The sequence below is a fragment of the Nycticebus coucang genome, chromosome 6, assembly GCF_027406575.1.
Source record: "Nycticebus coucang isolate mNycCou1 chromosome 6, mNycCou1.pri, whole genome shotgun sequence".
NCBI lineage: Eukaryota > Metazoa > Chordata > Mammalia > Primates > Lorisidae > Nycticebus > Nycticebus coucang.
Genome location: NC_069785.1, coordinates 37069305 through 37090648, shown reverse-complemented (window position 1 = coordinate 37090648; position 21344 = coordinate 37069305). Strand labels below are relative to the sequence as shown.

Here is a 21344-nt window from a genome sequence, read left to right as displayed (position 1 = left end):
TTGTGCCACAGAAGATTGCTCGAGGAAATCATCTGGGCAGAAGTCACAAGAGCTTCTTAGTTAAAGATCACTTGGACAGAGGTCACAAAATCATCTTAGCCAAACATGGGATTAATCCAGGTGGAGGTCATGAGATTTTCTTGGCCCAAAATGGGATTTTGGGACCAGAACCTATAAAAGCTCTGTTCAGAAGCAGGAATTTGGACTTTGAGACCATAGTCCGCCGTTTTCCTCATTCGCCAGCAAAGTAATAAATCTCTTTCCTTTTCCTAAAAGAAAAATAAATAAACAAATAACAAATAAAATCCCCTCCTCAAGCATTAATGTCCTTTGCAGACTTTTGGAATGTTTTGAGGGGCTCCCTTGAGAGGGCTGACATTATGCTGCTTACAGTCTTCAATTCATTCATTCCTAGCACCTTCCTGGAAGACTGCACAGATATTTGTTCCCTCATTTTACGGAGCTCTTCTGCTCTCCTAGAGTTGAACTTACATACTGAATTCATTAGGATGCTCCACAGAACCTGAGATATTCCACTTCACATGCCCGTGCTTCTCTGAAGGATAATGTAATTACACAAACAATGTAGAGTCCTAAATTCCTAAAGTCCTATTGTGTGTTAAGCCTTGGAGAAGTAGTTAAATATAAATACCAGCTATGCATTTAATTTTTAGTCCAATATCCTCACTAAACAATAGATAGGACCTAATTCTGACTCTTGAGCAATAAACTGTCTAATTTTAAAAATTAAGAGGAGAAAATAATATATAAAATACTATATTAGCTTAACTTTTAAAACTTATATTCTTTAGGACAATTATGGCAAAAGTTGGCAGATTTTTTTCCTGAGGGAAAAATAGTAACTACTTTTTTACTTTGTGGGTCATACAGTCTTAGATACAACCGATCACCTTTCATTTGTATAGTGACAGCAGCATAAATGACTCAGTGGGGCTGTGTTTCAACAAAACTTTACCTATAAACCCTGAAATTTGAAATCCACATGATTTTCTCAGAAAATTGTGTTCTTATTTTGATTTTTTTCAACCATTTAAAAATAGAAAGCAAATTTTTAACTCCATTTTTGTAAACTGGCCACAATGGCTATAGTTTGCCAACTCCTCTGGTATGTTTTATAGTTGTGAAAGAAGCATAATAACTGTTGTTACATCTTGCTGCCCCACTCCAGCTAAATCTCAGAAGAGTTAATACAGGTCCTAGAGGACAATAAATACTCTTTTCCACTAAGTACAATTAAATCCATTATTTCTTACCCTTCTTTGAAAATTGCGATATAATAATTTTTCTGAGAAAATAGACTTTTGAGTAATGGATTAATTAAGGCATATTTTTCTTGGGATCAGTGTCTTTCAAAGTGTGTACCATAGAACTCAAACTCCCCTCGATTTTAATGTGTTATTAAAAAAAGTGGAGGGGGAGATCTATGGGATGTATCATTTAAATTAGGAAAATGGGCATCAGATCAAAGCTCAAGATGTCGTCTTTTTACAGAACCTTATGTTTTCCAGAGCTTTTTAAATATGCCAATGTCAATCATAACTGTCCAAGAGGACAAGACAGGCTGCAGGGATTCCTAACTTACTAGCCACAGAACTCTTCTTTTCTTTTTTCTTTTCTTTTCTTTTTTTTTTTTTAAGGGAAGGGAGGCATCATTAGTGTTTATTAGAATGTGCCTTAGTACAGGTGCTAGGGCTTGCCTTTGGTGATCTTAATGTATAAAGCCCAGACATTCTGCCAATTTTTCTTAAGCAACGACACCAAGAAGTTAACAGCCAGGTGGATGTTGTACACCAGCTCATCATCTGTCATCTTCACAAGGCCAGACACAGAACCTTCTTCATCTGGAACTTCATTGTGGACTTCACCTCATCAACTTTGGCCACCATGTTTTCATCATGGGTCAGCAGGGAAGGAAATTTGCCAGCCTTATTTAGACCAGAGCCAAGGATTCGTGGGATCTGCTTGATAAGAGATTCTTAGACCAAAAAGGCATCATACTTCTTGGCCAGCTTCTTGCTTTTGTTCAGTTTCTTCAGCGCCTCAATGTTCACATGGGGTATGTCCACAGCCTTGTCCTCGTCACAGTGCTGCTAGTCCCCCAGGACACACACTGAGAACTTGGGACAGGGAGTGGGCGTAAGCCTGATGGTGCCAGAGAAGCGTTTGTCCTTGAGAATCATAGTTCTTCAAGCTGATCTGTAGCTCCACCGTTTCCAAAAACTTCCAAAGCTTAGGCTGTTCCTGTGCAGGACTTCCTGCACCACCTCGTACAGCGTGTCACTAGAGACTTTGTTGCTCATGGTAGCTGGCGCTGCAATAACCAGACAAGAGCAACTCTATTCTTTAAGCATCTTCAGGAACTGATGACACAGTAAGTCCTTACTTAACATCATCAACAGGTTCTTGGAAACTGTGACTTTAAATGAAATGAAGCATAAGGAAACCAGTTTTACTATGGGTTGATGGCTATACATGAGAACTAACTTCTAACATATTTTTGGTCACAAAAATATCACCAGACATCTAAATAAAGAGCCATGGGCCAGTATAAATGTCTTAACACAATAATTAAGTAAACGAGATAAGGTATATATTAACCAGTGTGATGTAAGCACTCCTATATGAAATCAGCACATTGTACCCCATAAATGCATTAATATATACATTATCTATGTGTTTACAGCACCTGTGGCTCAAAGGGGTAGGGCGGTGGCCCCATATGCCGGAGGTGGTGGGTTCAAACCCAGCCCCAGCCAAAAACTGCAAAAAAATAAATTAATTAATTAATAATAATAAAAGATTTATTTTTTAAAAAAGCCAAAATACTTCAAATATTAAACATTGAAATAAATGTGTGCTATGCATACATTTAAGAAAGATAAACAAGTAGGATATTTATTTACCAGATTTTTTGTGAATCAGTGAGTGACAGTGGTCATAGTGGTGGTGAGTTAAATCAAGAAATAAATGTTTCAGGTTCAGCACCTGTACCTCAGTGGCTAGGGTGCCGGCCACATAAACCAGGGGCTGGCATGTTCAAACCCGGCCCAGGCCTGCTAAACAACAATGACAACTACAAAAAAAGAAAAAAAAACAAAACCGCAGCTGGGTGTTATGGTGGGCGCCTGTAGTCCCAGCTAATTGGGAGGCTGAGGCAAGAGGATCACTTAAGCCCAAGAGTTTGAGGTTGCTGTGAGCTGTGATGCCACAGCACTCTACCCAGGGCAATATACTGAGACTCTGTCTCAAAAAAAAAGAAAAGAAAAGAAAAAGAAAGTAAGAAATATTTTGCAAGGCAAAAAATTTAGGGAATACTTCTTCCCTCCATGATGTTCAAAAATAAACAACAAATAAGGAAGGTTGGGTGAGCACTGTATCATTTGTTCCCATAAATCTGTATGATTATCTTATACTTTATGATAAATTTTTAGTTTACAATAATTTGTATTATTTATTCATTCATTTTCCAGCCCACTTATTCCAGTGTAGGGTGGAGTGTAACTGGAACCTATCCTGGGGAGTTCAGGACACAAGGTGGGAATAGCCCTAGATAGGACATCATTCCATCCCAGGATAAGCTCACACCCACACTCACTCAGACTAGGGCCATTTAAATATGCCAGTTAATATACCAGGCATGTGGGAGGAAACCTAATCAGACATGGGGAGAATGTGCAAATTCCACACTGACAGTACCCTACCTGGGAATAGATTTCTTTTCTCATTAATGTTGTAGTGAAATGACATTGAACAACACAACATCATTTGAGGACCTACTGTATTCTAAAATCTAGTTGCCTGTTATTAAAATGTAGTCCATGGGGCGGCGCCCGTAGCTCAGTCGGCAAGGGCGCCAGCCACATTCACCTAGGGTGGCAGGTTCCAAGCCAGCCCAGGTCTGCTAAGCAACAATGACACTGCAACCAAAAAGTAGCCAGGCATTGTGGCAGGTGCCTGTAGTCCTAGCTACTTGGGAGGCTGAGGCAAGAGAATCACTTAAGCCCAAGAGTTGGAGGTGGGAGCTGTGATGCCATGGCACTCTACCCAGGGCAACAGCTTGAGACTCTGTCTCAAAATAAATAAATAAATAAATAAAAATAAAATAAAATGTAGTCCATGGATCAGAAGCATAAATATCACCCAAGAACTTGTTACTACAGGCATGGTGGCTTGTGCCTATAGTCCCAGCTACATGGGAGGATTACTTGAGCCCAGGAGTTCAAAAGACCAGCCTAGGCAACATAGTGAAGTCACATCTCTAAATTAAAAAACAAAACAAACAAAACCTCTCAGGTCGCACACATCCCAGACCTACTGAATCAAAATCTTTATTTCAATATGATACCCACCTATGACATTTTAAAAGCAATATTAGAGACTATGGTTTTACACTGTTTTAATTTAAGCTAAAAGATCCAGAAGTTAAAATAAATCATGACAGTTTGGTTCAAGTCAAGTAACTCGACCAAGTTTACTTCTTCCTTTGTCATTCATTATATTCAGATGATTGCTTTTACTTCTCATTTGTTCTTGTGGGCTGGGAGAGAAGAGAGACAAGACAATTGAAAAACAAATTTATGAAAGGTACAGTAATTGACTCCATCATCCAAATGTCTTCAAAATCTTAAAGAAACATCATTTTAGAGCCAGAAATATAAACCAGGAAAAAGCCTTTGTTTTTGTTTCTGATTCTTAATAGAAACACTGATCTTTATCATTATCTTTTTTTTTTTTTTTTTTTTTTTTTGAGACAGAGCCTTAAGCTGTCACCCTGGGTAGAGTACTCTGGCATCACAGGTCACAGCAACCTCCACTCCTGGCTTAAGCAATTCTCTTGCCTCAGCCTCCCTAGTAGCTGGGACTACAGGCACCCGCCACAACGCCTGGCTATTTTTTGGTTGTAGTTGTTGTAGTTTCACAGGCCTGGACTGGATTCAAACCTGCCAACTCTGGTGTATGTGGCTGGTATCTTAGCCGCTCAAGCTACAGACACTGAGCCTATCATCATTTTTTAATATAATTGTGATTCTCTCAAGGAGCATCTAAATCTTTATTATTATTTTATTACTTTGCATGAATATGATGATGACTTCCCAAGTACAAAACCAAGAACATATTCTTCAACACCAGTTTGCAAAGTTAGGTAGGAGTAAATGGCAAATGTTGACTGCTGTTTACTGTAAGTAGATTTCTGAAGGCCTTGCATAAAATTTACAACAGAAGCTCTGCCTTCTAGATATGTATTTGTTTAAAACTCCCATGATCCATGGCCAAATAGTTTTCTTATATTTGTAAGTGCTTATTATGAATAACAGCTGTGGAGTTGTTCTGTATGTCACTATTGGCAGATACTGTTTGAAACCTTACAAGATCCTTAAATGGGTTCATATGAATTTTTATTGTGTACCCCCAGTTCACATGGCTAAGGAACTCCGTTGTTATTCTCAAGGCCCCCTTTTGTTGATACTGTTACTCAGTTGCACCATATGATAAGAAATATGCTCCTGATTTTATTCTCCAGCTATTACTCCGATCTGCCATCCTCCCTGTCTGACATCTCAGAAAGAGAACAGGCAGTCCCCAAGTTACAAACACCTGACTGACATACAACTCGCACTTACAAATCGCGCTATTCCAGGTAACAGGTAAATGTACCTATTTCAACATACATACAAATGCAAGTTATGAAAACACCCATATCCCCTTGTTTGTAACCCAGGGACTGCCTGTAATCAGATTTTAAAAAGTAGTCATGAGGCAAATTAAAAATAACATTCACATTGTTTCTATTTGCAAAAAATCTTTCCAATTTCCAGTTTGCTGGTCCCTTTTGTAAAGTAGTTGAGGATTTAAGATTAAAAAGTCTTAAGACTCCCAGAGGACCAGACATTCATTTTCCCCAGAGAAAGCGGTGCAGGCATTGTGCATTAGAGAGACATGTGGGCTGTGGAGCAGAAGCAACATCAGGGCCATATCTGTAGTTAGCGTGGATGGATACACGGTGTACTTCAGTCACCGTGCAGTATTTGGCTCTGAGAAGACCCTAACTCTGGTAATAATGCTTCAACGCATCTCCAGTGCAATGGGAGCCTGTGAACAGATGACCCTAGATGTGGTCTATGAAAAATACTAAAGAGATGCTTGTTCTTGTGTACATGCCCTTGATGTTTAAGAGTTTCAGTTGTTAGAAAACTCATTTGATCCAAAAATTCAGCCTGAGTTTCCTATAAAACTGAGAATTTGGAATCATATTTGACCACTACAAAATGGTCAATAACTAGATATTTCATTCAGGCATCTAAAGCATAGGGTAATAAAACTGAATTAGACCTCACGTTCTTAAAGGGCTAACATGTAATCCATGTTCATTGAATTAGGATTTATACAATATTTTTGCATTGTTACTGCTCAACTTCCATCTTTCTGGACCTACCTCAGATTCTGCTGCTTATATTAAGCCATATTTGATTTCCCCAGTCTGATAGCTATTCCTCTTTTAAAGCTCTAAACTAAGTTGTATCTCCCTCATGGTACATATCTTACTGCTATACCTTGTGCTGGGTATGTGTTAACATGGAGGTAATTATAACACCTATTTCATGTAATTGTTAACAGGATTTTTTTTCCATTTTTTTTTAAATCATAGCTGTGTACATTAATGCATTTATGGGGTAAATGTGCTAGTTTTATATACAATTTGAAATATAAATAAGTAAAATTATATGAGGTTCTTAGATCAGTGTCTGGTGCATAGTATATGAGCATACTAAGGAAGTGGTAGCCACTAACATCATCATTACTTCTGCTATTAAAAGTGTTTTCCCACTTTATAAATAAATTTGTTGGGTTTTATTCTAGAAACTTCATGGTTCATTTTTTACTTTTAATTTTTAAATTTAAAAATATTTAATTGATGACAGAGTGAGAGCAAGATGGCAGCCGAGTAACAGCTTCCCTGCAACTGGGCACCATGATTCCGGGGAGATAAGACTCCAGGCATCTCTGGCTGGTGGGATCTGCCTATAATCATCACTTTGAGAATACAGGAAGTCAGTGAGAGACTTCTGGACCCCAAGAGGAGGACAAAAACAGTGGAAAACTGGCAAGTGGTTGCATGTGCTCAATCAGTCTAATCCCACCGGGAGCTGTAAGTATCGCAGCAGTGAGACTGCAAACCGGAAAGGCCTTACCTGTGAACTGTTTTGGTGTTTTGGGACCTGGCACTCAGTTCAACTGCCTTGGGGAAAGTTTGAGCAGGAGTGCAGAGAACTTTGGGTGTTGTCTAGGGCCCCAGACTGAGCTGCTGAGCTGGACGGAGGTAATAGTGTTCGGCTGTGGGCCACAGGGAGCCATTGTGAGAGAACTGCCCCGGCAAGCTCCACCCTCAGTGTTGCAGAGCAAGGATCGGGTGTGAGCTAGTAACCTAGCGACTGAGCAGCTAAAGGCAGGGACTGAGCTGCCTTACAGCTTTAACCCTCAGGGGCAGAGTGAGGCCCGTTTTGGCACACTGGGTAAGTGGATAGCCATTTCAGCAGTGATCCCAGCGACAAGCACTTTCCTGGGAAAGCTTCTGCTTAGCCACGTTTAGAAGTTTAAAGTGTCTTTTAAGAGGACTGAAGAGAGATTTAGGGTCTCCAACCTGCGGGGTTTGAGAAATCAGCGGAGGCCTGCGGTTGTATCAGCATTGTGATTAACATCTCATACCCCAAAAGACCACCTGTTGCCCAGACAATATTCAACAAGATATATATACTGCTTTGTTTTTGGTTGCTTTTTTGTTGTTGTTAGTTTGTTTGTTTTTTGTTTATTTTGTCATTGATGTTTTGTTATTTAATTTCAACCTTTTCCATACAGATTTTTTCTTTTCCTTTTTTTCTTTTTCTTTCTTTTCTTTCTCCATTTTTCTAGTTTAAATACAATTTCCCATTGCTGCCTTTTTTAATAATTAGAACTTCATTTTTGCTAGTGTTTCTACCCCTATTATTTTGTTTTTCACCCAATTTTATCCCATAAAGTTTTTTGTTTGCTTGTTTTGGTTTGATTTCTAGAATTTTTGTCTTTCCTCTCTACTTGGTGGAGGTGGGGTACTGTGTCCAATCAGGTTAGCAAAGAGCTGCTGACCTCAAGGGAACCACCCAACCGGGCACCCCCAGAGGTTGGGGTTTTTTAAGATTGTATCAAAGTACCCAGCTGTACACCTATATTGCTCTGTCTCCCTCTTTTTGTGCCTTTCTTCTTTTTGTCAATATTCCCTTTTACCCACCCCCTGTACTTTCTCTGTTTTCTTTTTGTTCTTTCTTTCTTTTTCTTTCTTTTATCCCTTCTTGCTTTTCAACCTTCTCATCCTTCTGGTCCTGTACCAAAAGGACTCATCAAAACCTTAGTCCACAGGCATGGGAACTTAAAAAGCAAGAGGAAGTGAAAGGAAAATTAGGGCAAGAAAACAGATTAAAAAATCACTCATGAGGAAGAATCAGCAGAAAACTCATGGCAACATGAAGAACCAGTCCAGAGCAACCGCTCCAAGGGACCATGAGGTAGCTACTACAGAGGATTCCACCTATAAAGAAATGTTAGGAATGACAGAAAGGGAAATTAGAATACACATGAGAAAAACAATAAAGGACATGGCTAATAAAGTGGAAAATAACCAAAAGGAAATCCAAAAACAGAATCAAATAAGAGATGAACGATATGAAGAATATAGAAAGGATATAGAAGAACTGAAGGAACTGAAGCACTCAATTAGGGAACTTTCAGATGCAATGGAAACTATCAACAACAGGTTAGACCATGCAGAAGAAAGAATTTCGGAGGTAGAGGACAAAGTTCTTGAAATAACTCAGATAGTTAAAGAGGCAGAAAAGAAGAGAGAGAATGCAGAACATTCATTGTCAGAATTATAGGACTTTATGAAGTGTTCCAACATACGAGTTACAGGAATCCCAGAAGGGGAAGAAGAATGCCTGAGAGGAATGGAAGCCATACTAGAGAATATTATAAAAGAAAATTTCCCAAATATCATGAAAGATTCTAACACACTGCTTTCAGAGGGATATTGGACCCCAGGTCACCTCAACTCTAGCTGAGCTTCTCCAAGACACATTGTGATCAACCTGTCCAAAGACCAAAGAAAAGATTCTGCAAGCTACCAGGAGTAAACGCCAGTTGACCTACAGAGGCAAATCCATCAGAGTGACTGCAATTTCTCTAATGAAACTTTCCAACCAAGAAGACAGTGGTGATCTACCTTAAATCTACTTAAACAGAATAATGTCCAGCCGAGAATTCTGTACCCTGCTAAGCTAAGCTTTAAAATTGATGGAGAAATAAAATCATTTACGGATATACAAACATTGAGGAAATTCGCCACAACAAGACCAGCTCTACAGGAAATACTTCAACCTGTTCTACACACTGACCATCACAATGGATCAGCAGTAAAGTAAAAACTCCGAAAAAAAGGTCAGAACCTAACTTCCACACTGATGCAAAAGATAAAACTAAGCAATGGACTGTCACAAAATAAGATGAATAGAATACTACCACACTGATCAATTATCTCAATAAATGTTAATGGCTTGAATTCCCCACTGAAGAGACCTAGATTAGCTGACTGGATTAAAAAACACAAGCCATCCATTTGCTGTCTGCGAGAAACACACCTGGCTTCAAAAGAAAATTAAAACTCTGAGTCAAGGGTTGGAAGACAATTTTTCAGACAAATGGAATTCAGAAGAAAAGAGGAGTTGCAATCTTATTTTTAGATACATGTGCATTTAAAGCAACTAAAGTCAAAAAAGACAAAGATGGTCACTTTATATTGGTCAAGGGAAAAATACAACAAGAAGACGTTTCAATTCTAAATATTTATGCAACCAATTTAAATGCTCCCAGATTCTTGAAACAGACCTTACTCAGTCTGAGCAAAATGATATCCAATAATACCATCATAACAGGGGACTTTAACACTCCTCTTACAGAGATGGACAGATCCTCTAAACAGAAATTAAACAACGATATAAGAGATTTAAATGAGGGCGGCACCTGTGGCTCAGTGAGTAGGGCGCCGGCCCCATATGCCGAGGGTGGCGGGTTCAAACCCAGCCCCGGCCAAACTGCAACAAAAAAAAAATAGCCGGGCGTTGTGGCGGGCGCCTGTAGTCCCAGCTACTCGGGAGGCTGAGGCAAGAGAATCGCTTAAGCCCAGGAGCTGGAGGTTGCTGTGAGCTGTGTGATGCCACGGCACTCTTCTGAGGGCCATAAAGTGAGACTCTGTCTCTACAAAAAAAAAAAGAGATTTAAATGAGACCCTAGAACAACTGTGCTTGATAGACGCATATAGAACACTCCATCCCAAAGATAAAGAATATATATTCTTCTCATCACCCCATGGAACATTCTCCAAAATTGATCATATCCTGGGACACAAAACAAATATCAACAGAATCAAAAGAATTGAAATTTTACTTTGTATCTTCTCAGACCAAAAGGCACGAAAGGTGGAACTCAACTCTAAAAAAACGTTCAACCCCACACAAAGGCATGGAAATTAAACAACCTTCTGTTGAATGATAGATGGGTGCAGGAAGAAATAAAACAGGAAATCATTAACTTCCTTGAGCATAACAACAATGAAGACACAAGCTACCAAAACCTGTGGGATACTGCAAAAGCAGTTTTGAGAGGAAAATTTATTGCTTTAGATGCCTACATTTGACAAACAGAAATAGAGTGCATCAACAATCTCACAAGCCATCTTATGGAATTGGAAAAAGAAGAACAATCTAAGCATAAACCCAGTAGAAGAAAATAAATCTCCAAAATCAAATCAGAGATCAATGAAATTGAAAACAAAAGAATCATTCAGAAAATAAATGAAACAAGGAGTTGGTTTTTTGAAAAAATAAATAAAATAGATAAACCATTGGCCAAACTAACTAGAAATAGAAAAGTAAAATCTCTAGTAACCTCAATCAGAAATGATAAAGGGGAAATAACAACTGATCCCACAGAGATACAAGAGATCATCTCTGAATACTACCAGAAACTCTATGCCCAGAAATTTGACAATGTGAAGGAAATGGATCGATATTTGGAATCACACCCTCTCCCTGGACTTAGCCAGGAAGAAATAGAGCTCCTGAACAGACCAATTTCAAGCACTGAGATTAAAGAAACAATAAAAAGATTCCAACAAAAAAATGCCCTGGTCCAGATGGCTTCATACCAGAATTCTATCAAACTTTCAAGGAAGAACTTATTCCTGTACTGTAGAAATTATTTCAAAAAATTGAGGAAGAAGGAATCTTCCCCAACACACAACAACTCCTTGTTTCATTTATTTTCTGAATGATTCTTTTGTTTTCAATTTCATTGATCTCTGATTTGATTTTGGATATTTCTATTCTTCTACTGGGTTTAGGCTTAGATTGTTCTTCTTTTTCCAATTCCATAAGATGGCTTGTGAGATTATTCAAGCAAACATCACCCTGATACCAAAACCAGGAAAAGACCCAAATAAAAAGGAGAATTTCAGACCAATCTCACTCATGAATATAGATGGAAAAATTCTCAACAAAATCCTAGCCAATAGATTACAGCTTATCATCAAAAAAGTCATGCATCATGATCAAGTAGGTTTCATCCCAAGGATGCAAGGCTGGTTTAACATACGTAAGTCCATAAATGTTATCCACCATATTAACAGAGGCAAAAATAAAGATCATATAATCCTCTCAATAGATGCAGAAAAAGCATTTGATAAAATCCTGCATCCTTTTCTAATTAGAACACTGAAGAGTATAGGCATAGGTGGCACATTTCTAAAACTGATTGAAGCTATCTAGGACAAACCCACAGCTAATATTTTACTAAATGGAGCAAAACTGAAAGTTTTTCCTCTTAGAACTGGAACCAGACAAGGTTGTCCTCTGTCACCTTTACTATTCAACATAGTGCTGGGAGTTCTAGCTGATACAATTAAGCAAGACAAGGAAATAAAGGGAATCCAAATGGGAGCAGAGGAGGTCAAACTCTCCCTCTTTGCTGACAACATGATCTTATGCTTACAGAATCCCAAAGACTCAACCACAAGATTCTTAGAAGTCATCAAAAAATACAGTAATGTTTCAGGATATAAAATCAATGTCCACAAGTCAGTAGCCTTTGTATACGCCAATAACAGTCAAGATGAGAAGCTAATTAAGGACACAACTCCCTTCACCATAGTTTCAAAGAAAATGAAATACCTAGGAATATACCTAACGAAGGAGGTGAAGGACCTCTATAAAGAAAATTATGAAATCCTCAGAAAGGAAATATCAGAGGACATTAACAAATGGAAGAACATACCATGCTCATGGATGGGAAGAATCAACATTGTTAAGATGTCTATACTTGCCAAAGCAATCTACCTATTCAATGCCATTCCTATTAAAATACCAACGTCGTACTTTCAAGATTTGGAAAAAATGATTCTGCGTTTTGTATGGAACCAGAAAAAAAACCCGTATAGCTAAGGAAGTTCTTAGTAATAAAAATAAAGCTGGGGGCATCAGCATACCAGATTTTAGTCTGTACTACAAAGCCATAGTGGTCAAGACAGCATGGTACTGGCACAAAAATAGAGACACAGACACTTGGAATGGAATAGAAAACCAGGAAATGAAACTAACATCTTACAACCACCTAATCTTTGATAAACCAAACAAGAACATACCTTGGGGGAAAGAGTCCCTATTCAATACATGGTGTTGGGAGAACTGGATGTCTACATGTAAAAGACTGAAACTGGACCCACACCTTTCCCCACTCACAAAAATTGATTCAAGATGGATAAAGGACTTAAATTTAAGGCACGAAACAATAAAAATCCTCAAAGAAAGCATAGGAAAAACACTGGAAGATATTGGCCTGGGGAAAGACTTCATAAAGAAGACTGCCATGGCAATTGCAACAAAAACAAAAATAAACAAATGGGACTTCATTTAACTGAAAAGCTTCTGTACAGCTAAGGAGACAACAACCAAAGCAAAGAGACAACCTACACAATGGGAAAGTATATTTGCATATTTTGAATCAGACGAAAGCTTGATAACTAGGATCTATAGAGAACTCAAATTAATCCACATGAAAAAAGCCAACAATCCCATATATCAATAGGCAAAAGACATGAATAGAAACTTCTCTAAAGAAGACAGATGAAAGGCTAACAAACATATGAAAAAATGTTCATCATCCCTATCTATTAGAGAAATGCAAATCAAAACCACCCTGAGATACCATCTAACCCCAGCGACAATGGCCCACATCACAAAGTCTCAAAACTGCAGATGCTGGCGTGGATGTGGAGAGAAGGGAGCACTTTTACACTGCTGGTGGGACTGCAAACTAGTACAACCCTTTTGGAAGGAAGTATGGATAAATCTCAAAGCACTCAAGCTAGACCTCCCATTTGATTCTGCAATCCCATTACTGGGCATCTACCTAGAAGGAAAAAAATCCTTTTATCATAAGGACACCTGTACTAGACTGTTTATTGCAGCTCAATTTACAATCGCCAAAATGTGGAAACAGCCTAAATGCCCACCAACCCAGGAATGGATTAACAAGCTGTGGTATATGTATACCATGGAATACTATTCAGCCATTAAAAGAAATGGAGACTTTACATCCTTCATATTAACTTGGATGGAACTGGAAGACATTATTCTTAGTAGAACATCACAAGAATGGAGAAGCATGAATCCTATGTACTCAATTTTGTTATGAGGACAATTAATGACAATTAAGGTCACAGTGGGGGTGGGGGAAGGGGAGAGCAGAGAGAGAAAGAAGGAGGGAGGGGTGGGGAAAGGAAGAGCAAAGAGAGGGAAGGATGGAGGGGGGTGGGCCCTTGGTGTGTGCCACACCTTTTGAGGGCAAGATATGATTGCAGGAGGGACTTTACCTAACAAATGCAATCAGTATAACCTGGCTTATTGTACCCTCAATGAATCCCCAACAATAAAAAAAAAAAAGAAAGAAAAAAATATTTAATGGACAAATAAAAATTGTATTATTTCAAGGTATAAAATGTGATGATTTGATGTACATACACATTATGTGCTCATTGCCACAGTCAAATGAACTAACACATCCATCACCCCCATGGCTTCTCTTTGTGTGTGCATGGTAGTGGAAGACACTTAAAATCTGCTGTCTTTATCAAATGGCAAGTAAACAAGGCAGTGTTATTAACTATAGTCACCATGCATACGTTAGATTTCCAGAACTTATAACTGCAAGTTTGTACCCTTTGACATCTTCCAATTTCTCCACCTCCCAGCCTCTAGAAACTACTGTTGTGCCAATTTGCCTTTTTTAGATTCCACATATAAGGGAAATCAAACAGTGGGTCCTTCTGTGTCTGGGTTACTTCACTTGGTATAATTCTTTCAGGTTCATTCATGTTGTCACAAATGGCAGGATGTTCTTCGTTTTTATGGCTGAATAACATTTCATATTACTTATCCATCCACATTTTGGTGAGCACTTAGCTTGTTTCCATCTTAGCTATTGTGACTAATGCTGCAGTGAACACGGTCAGAGATGTCTTTGAGATACTGATTTCATTTCCTTCAGATATATCACATATACCCAAGAGAAGAATCCCTGGGTCATATTGTATTTGTATTTACAATTTTTTGATGAGCCTCCATGCTGTTTTCCACAATGGATGTAGCAGTTTACATTCCCTTCCACAGGGCACAGGGTTCCCTTCTCTCCACACTCTCACTAAAACTTGTTCTCTCTTGTCTTTTGGGCAGTAGCCATACTGACAGGTGTGAAATGGTATCTCTTTGTAGTTTAATTTTGCATTTCCCTGATCATTAATGATGATTTATATATCTTGTCCTGAAAAATGTCTATTCAGATCCACTGCCCGCTTATCGATAGGTTTATTTGCTTTTCTACTATTAAGTTGCAAGAGGTCCTTATGTGTTTTAGATATTAACCCGCTATCAGATACATGGTTTGAAAATATTTTCTCCCATTCCACAGGCTGTCTTTTTATTGTATTGACTGTTTCCTTTGCTGGAGAGAAGCTTTTTTATTTGATGTCATCCACTTTGTTTATTTTTACTTTTGTTGCCTGTGCTTTTGGTATCATACCAAAAAAATCATTGCCAAGACATTTATATAAGAAACTAAAGACACAAAAAAATAGAAATATATCTCATGTTCATGTATTGAAAAAATTAATATTAATGAAATTTCCATACTACCCAAGCAATGTACAAATTCAATGCAATCCCTATAAAAATTCTAATGGCATGTTTTATAGAAATAGAAAAAATACTCCTAAAATCCATACATAACCACAAAATAGCCAAAATGGTCTTGAGCAAAAAGAAGAAAGTTGGAGGCATCATACTCCCTCATTTTAAACTGTATTAAAAAACTATAGTAATAAAAGCAATATAATACTGGCCCTTAAAAAAACACACATAAACAAATGGGACAGAATAGAGGGTTGAGAAATAAACCTACATACACATAGTCAACTAATCTTTGATGAGGGCATCAAGAACACTCAATAAGGAAAGGATAGTCTCTTCAGTAAATGGTGTTGAAAAAGTGAATATCCTCATGCAAAAGAATGAAATTAAACTCGTCTTACACTGTATACAAACATTAACTCAGATGGCGCCTGTGGCTCAAAGGAGTAGGGTGCCGGCTCCATATGCCAGAGGTGGCGGGTTCAAACCCAGCCCCCACCAAAAAAAAAAAAAAATTAACTCATACTAGATTAAAGACTTAAATGGTATATCCGAAACTGTAAAAGTCCTACAAGAAAACATACAGGAAAAAGTTCCTTGACGATGGTCTTAGCAATGATAATACACCATTTTTTATATTAAACATGGGTGTTTTATTCTGATAAACAGGGTGAAGTACACAATTTATATTTTTCCACATGGCTACTATGTAATCTCACTACCATTTATTAAGTCTTCCATTTCCCCTCCCACACTGATACTAGATGCCCCTGTTATCATATATTAATTTCCTGATATTATTTAGAGTCTGCTTCATGTGCTAGAATGACACAACTTTTTTTTTTTTTTTTAGAGACAGGGTCTCACTTTGTCGCCCTCAGTAGAGTGTCATGACATCATAGCTCACAGCAACCTCCAGCTTTTGGGCTTAGGCAATTCTCTTGCCTCAGCCTCCTGAGTAGCTGGGACTACAGGCGCCCACCACAACACCCGGCTATTTTTTGTTGCAGTTTGGCCGGGGCCGGGTTCGAACGTGCCACCCTCAGTATGTGGGGCCAGTGCCCTACTTCCTGAGCCACAGACACTGCCCCAAATGAATGACACAACTCTTAAAGCTTTAGAATTTGTTTCAGTATCTGATAGGCATAGGCTCTCCCTCACTGGTTTTTCTCTGGCAGCCCTTGCTTGTTTGTTTCCCTATATCAGCTTTAGAATTAGATTGTATAGTTTGGAGGTGAAGGAAAGAAGAACAAAACCTGCTGGTATTTTTGTGGAGAGGCAGAGATGTGAAATTCACAAACTAACATATTTGTGTTGTTGAGCTGTCTTATCTAAGTATGTGGTTTGTCTTTGCATTTGTTCCAAATCCACATTTGTAGGTGTCAGGAGTGTTCCTCGTGTGGGTCTCTCATATTTCTTGTAGAGTTTATTCCTAAATGTTTTACCTTTTTTTGTTACTGTTTTAATGTCTTTTCTTCGATTGTATATTTTAACAGGGTACCTGTATGCATGAAGGCTTTTTTTCGGTATATTCATTAAATATCAACTATTTTCCTAAGCTTATTGTATATAGTGATTTTTAAGCTGATTTTCAGTTTATATCATCCCAAAATGGTAGAGGTCAGCATTTTCCTTTTCAATTTTTTTACCTCTAGCCACTTTCTCTTATATATTTGGTTTGCATAATATCTCAGATCAATTTAAATGCTAGTATGATGGTGGGTACGCCTCTTCTTTTTGGTTCCAAGTTCAGGGAACATCACCTGTGCTTTCCTAATAGATTTTGGGTGTGGGGCTGAGATATATTTATTAATGAAGTATCTATTGATTCCATTTGTGTTGAGTGTTTTTTTAAAGAATAGGTGATCATTTTTGTCAAGTGCCTTTTCAGGTTTTGTGGAAATGAACATGTGATTTTTCCTCCTTAGATTTATAATATAATGAATTATATTAACCTATGTCCTATTAATTGAAACATTCTCACATTTCCAGAATAAATCTCATATAGACATACATGATTTCTTTATGAATAAACAGATTCTGTTTGCTAATATTTTATGATTTTTTGTAGTAGCTTATGTGTGAGCTTGTTTTGTAGTGATTTTTTTGGTACAATCTTTGCCTTGATCCATTATTTCATATAGGGTCAGCAGGACAATGATCTTATAAATCTAACTTTTTTTATTTATCCATCATTAATTCTACTCACAATTAGATGAAATATTTCTATAGGGAGAAACTTTCCTTTAACAACTATTTGGTTACACTGAGGTCCAGCTGATAGTGAAAAGCCAATTTATTTTTTTTTATTAAGTCATAGCTGTGTATATCGATATGATCATGGGGCACCATACACTTGTTTCATAGAATATTTGACACATTTTCATCTCATTAGTTGACATAGCCCTCCTGGCATTTTCTTAGTTACTTTGCCAAGACATTTACATTCCACATTTGCCAAGGCTCACATGTACCCTTGTAAGATGTACCACAGGTGTGATCCTTTCAATCCCCCTCCCTCTACGCACCTCCCCCCACCCTCTCCATGAAAAGCCAATTTAAAATGCTCCATTTACCATTTTTGAGAATAATGAGTTGGTTTCCCAGTATTCTCCAATGATAACCTACAAGGCTTGGTGGATTTATTTCAGTATTTCTATGAAAGCATGGATTTTTAAATGTATTTGGTGTGTTTTAATCATTGTTATTTATTCTTATTGATACTCAGATTTTCCCATTATTGGCCAGGGGTTATTTGGTTTCAGAGTCTTTGATGATGTTGCTTCTTTTTCATCTGACAAGGTTTCCAGACTCATCTTTCACAACTTCCCCTTTAGGCAGAAAAACTCACCTTTAACCCTTTCTCCCCTTGTTCAGTAATTAAGTCTGGCCTTACAAAAAAAGGCTTGACGTTGGGCAAAGCAGCTCAGCTGAGGCTGGTTCTGTGTTCACTGAACTCTCCCCAGCTGGGTCGGTCCTTTGTGTTTGGAGGATCTGAGTGAAGACGCCCTTATTCACTACACATGTCCATGTTTACTCGTGTGAGTAAGGCCACCAGGAAAAGCAATGTGTTTAATCAACCTTTATCACGTGTTTCAACAACATTGAGAGGGCAAGCAGAAGAGAAGCCCACAAAGAGAACGGTAAAGACAGACCAACGTGGTGGAAGGAAACCCAGTACAGCACGGTGTTACTGAAGCCCGTCCATGGGGATTGTTTCCACATGGTGTTGGCTGCACACTCAGCACAATGCCTGGCTCAGAGAAAGAACTGATAACTTCTCCCTAAACAATGAATAGTCTGTTGTGTCCCTACACAGTGGCCTGCTCTGTGAGTAGCTTGAAGAAGGGAGACTTAGCGGTACTTGGGGATAGGATGGGGGGAAGTTCATATTTTCTTAGTTTAGTTTTTGATGGGTTTTGTGTGTTTATTTTTCTCAGTTTCCTAAGTCAGAAGAAACCTAAGAATATTCATAGGATAAAGGCAAAAAGCGAGGGAGGAAGGAGGGGGATGTTACATACCAGAGAGAAGGAAGGATTGCCAGAGCAAGACTTAATTGCAAAAGCAGTTAAGATTCATAGCACAGGTGGAGATTGGCCTGGAGGACATTCAGTTAAAAAGTCTTCGCTTAAGCATACGAGTAATAAGAATTAAGTGAAAAAGGTGACATAGTTTTTAACTACATTAATAGTAGTTGATTTGGCTGTGCCTTTTTTCTAATGTTTGCAGGAGCTTATATTTATTTTTATTATGTAGTTACTTATTGATAAAGGACAGATTAGAATGAAAAGAAAGCCCTTACTCTGAAAGTATCATAGATTGGGAAGAGGGCTGAACCAGCATCAAAAGACATGGGTTCTAGTCTCAGCAGGAGCATATACAAACTTATATCCACCCTGTATATGTGTTTGGAACCTCAGAAATAGCCTTTCTGACTTGTACAATTTATAAGATATTTACGAGGTATGATCAAGAATACATACTGATTTGCTATAAGAGGGGAAAAGAAAGGAAAGAATAAAAAACAACTAGTTTTCTAATTTTGAAGAACTGGTGGATGGTAGAAATAGTAGAGAGAAAATAATAATACCAAATGATTAGGATCCATTGATACCAATATATATTCAATCTATATGTAAATTAAACACATTTGACAAAAAGACAATATTCAGAAACTGGTTCATAAAATTCCCTGTAAATATGGAATTTATAGAATAAACTATAATTAGCTAAAATGAGCTGAACTACAGTGCAGTCTTAACAGCAGGTGAGTTAAGTGAAAGAAAAAAATACTTTTATTGTTCACTTACAAGAAAGAGATGGCAGAAATAGATATACAGAATTTTAACAATTTAAATTTTCTTATATTCTTATTTATCCTGTGGTGCCATCGGTCTTGTTATTTAACTTACCTTTTATTTCTTCTGAAACAATTGCATTACAGTAATAGTAGATAAATATAACCCTGGAGTACTATAGATCACTGAAATGTTGGTTGCTTCAAGCAAAAAGAAGTATCAAATCAAGTCAGTTTCTAGATTGCTGTTCTCCTGGGCACTGGTTCATCATTCAGAGCTGTCAGAGTCTTGTCACTCCCAAGCTTCTGTGACATGCAGGACTAATTGTTTGCAGCCCAAGGCATTGCATGTCCCACTTTTAAAGCGATCAAGACCAGCATTTTCTGCATTATCTGATCACTCTAATTCTTCTATATTAATGGCACAGAGATGGTGTTTTAAATTCCATTGTTTTATACTAGTAATTCTCACTTACCTGCTGAGGTTTAATCAAGTACCTACAGATGATTCAGATTACTTCAGACCCTCTGTCCTAGTGAGTTTAAGATGCTTTGTAAGCTGTCCTTATTTCAGATGACTTTTTAAAGAGCATAAACTTCATCATGATCTTTAGTCCAAACCTTTCAAAAGTCCAGGTATGTGAAATCTTCTAAAATTCCCCCTGCCTTTAGTGACCTGACCACCTTAAAAAATCATAGAGAACGCATCTGGATGATTTGTTTATCACAGCTTTTGCTGCCTAGTATTACTTGCAATTTTTTATTGTTTTTCTAACTGCCTGTCTTTCTAACTAGATTGAAGAATGCTGGGGGAAGAAACTGTCCCCAACTTTGGTTTTACATTCCTTGTGCATGGGATAATGCTGTGTGTGTTGAAAATGATCAAATATATGTTGGCAATATAATAAAATAGGATAGAATTGTAGTTAAGAGAAGAGCCTCCTGAAGCAACCCGTGTGGTTTTAAATCTCAGCTTTGCTACTTAGGAGCTTACATGACTCTGGTCAAGTTCTAGAACAGCCATGCTCCTCAGTTACTTCATCTGTTACACAGGAATAATATTGTACCTATCCATAGGATTGTGAGAGAATTAAAAGGGTTGGTTAATGAATATCAAGCATTTAGATAAAATGTTTGCCATATAGAAAGCACCATAGTAAGTGCTTGCTTAAGAGTGATAGTGATCTCTGTTTAAATGCTTTAGAGTTTGATGTATTCAATAAATGTGATGCCACTGTATGTCATATATATTAACCAATATTGCCTCCAGAAAAAAAACTCAGGAGTGTCATCTTCACTTTGATTTGTCTAAAGATAATTACAATTGCCCTGAGACTTTATGATCAGACTAAGATTAGAACATAAAGATAGTTTGATTAGCTGCTTGGTAACATGTTGAGTGATAAGGTAATGGTAGACATTCACCAAATGGATACCATTCTAAACAAATAAACCCCAAAGCTTCAAAGGCTCCACATACCACCCTGTACAGGCCACATCAATGCCAAGACACTATCATTACAAATATTTTTAAGTTTTTCAAGTTCACCTTTAGTGGCACCATTAGAGATGCTTCTGCAATATGGCAGATCAATGTGATTATTCTACAAAGGAAAAGAGGTAGAGAAGGGAAGGAACAGAAAACAAACAGAGCAAAGAACATTAAAAAGAACAGTAAGAGATTATGCGGAAATAATGCAGAAGTAGAAACAAATGTGAATTTTCTTCTCCTACTCACTGTAACATCCAATAGAAAAGATACT

General features: G+C 37.8%; 1 pseudogene; it reads right to left on the bottom strand.

Moving 5' to 3' along the window:
- Window positions 1–1707: 1707 nt before the first annotated feature.
- Window positions 1708–2321, bottom strand: LOC128587535 (60S ribosomal protein L10a-like; annotated as a pseudogene).
- Between the last annotated feature and the right edge of the window lie 19023 nt (window positions 2322–21344).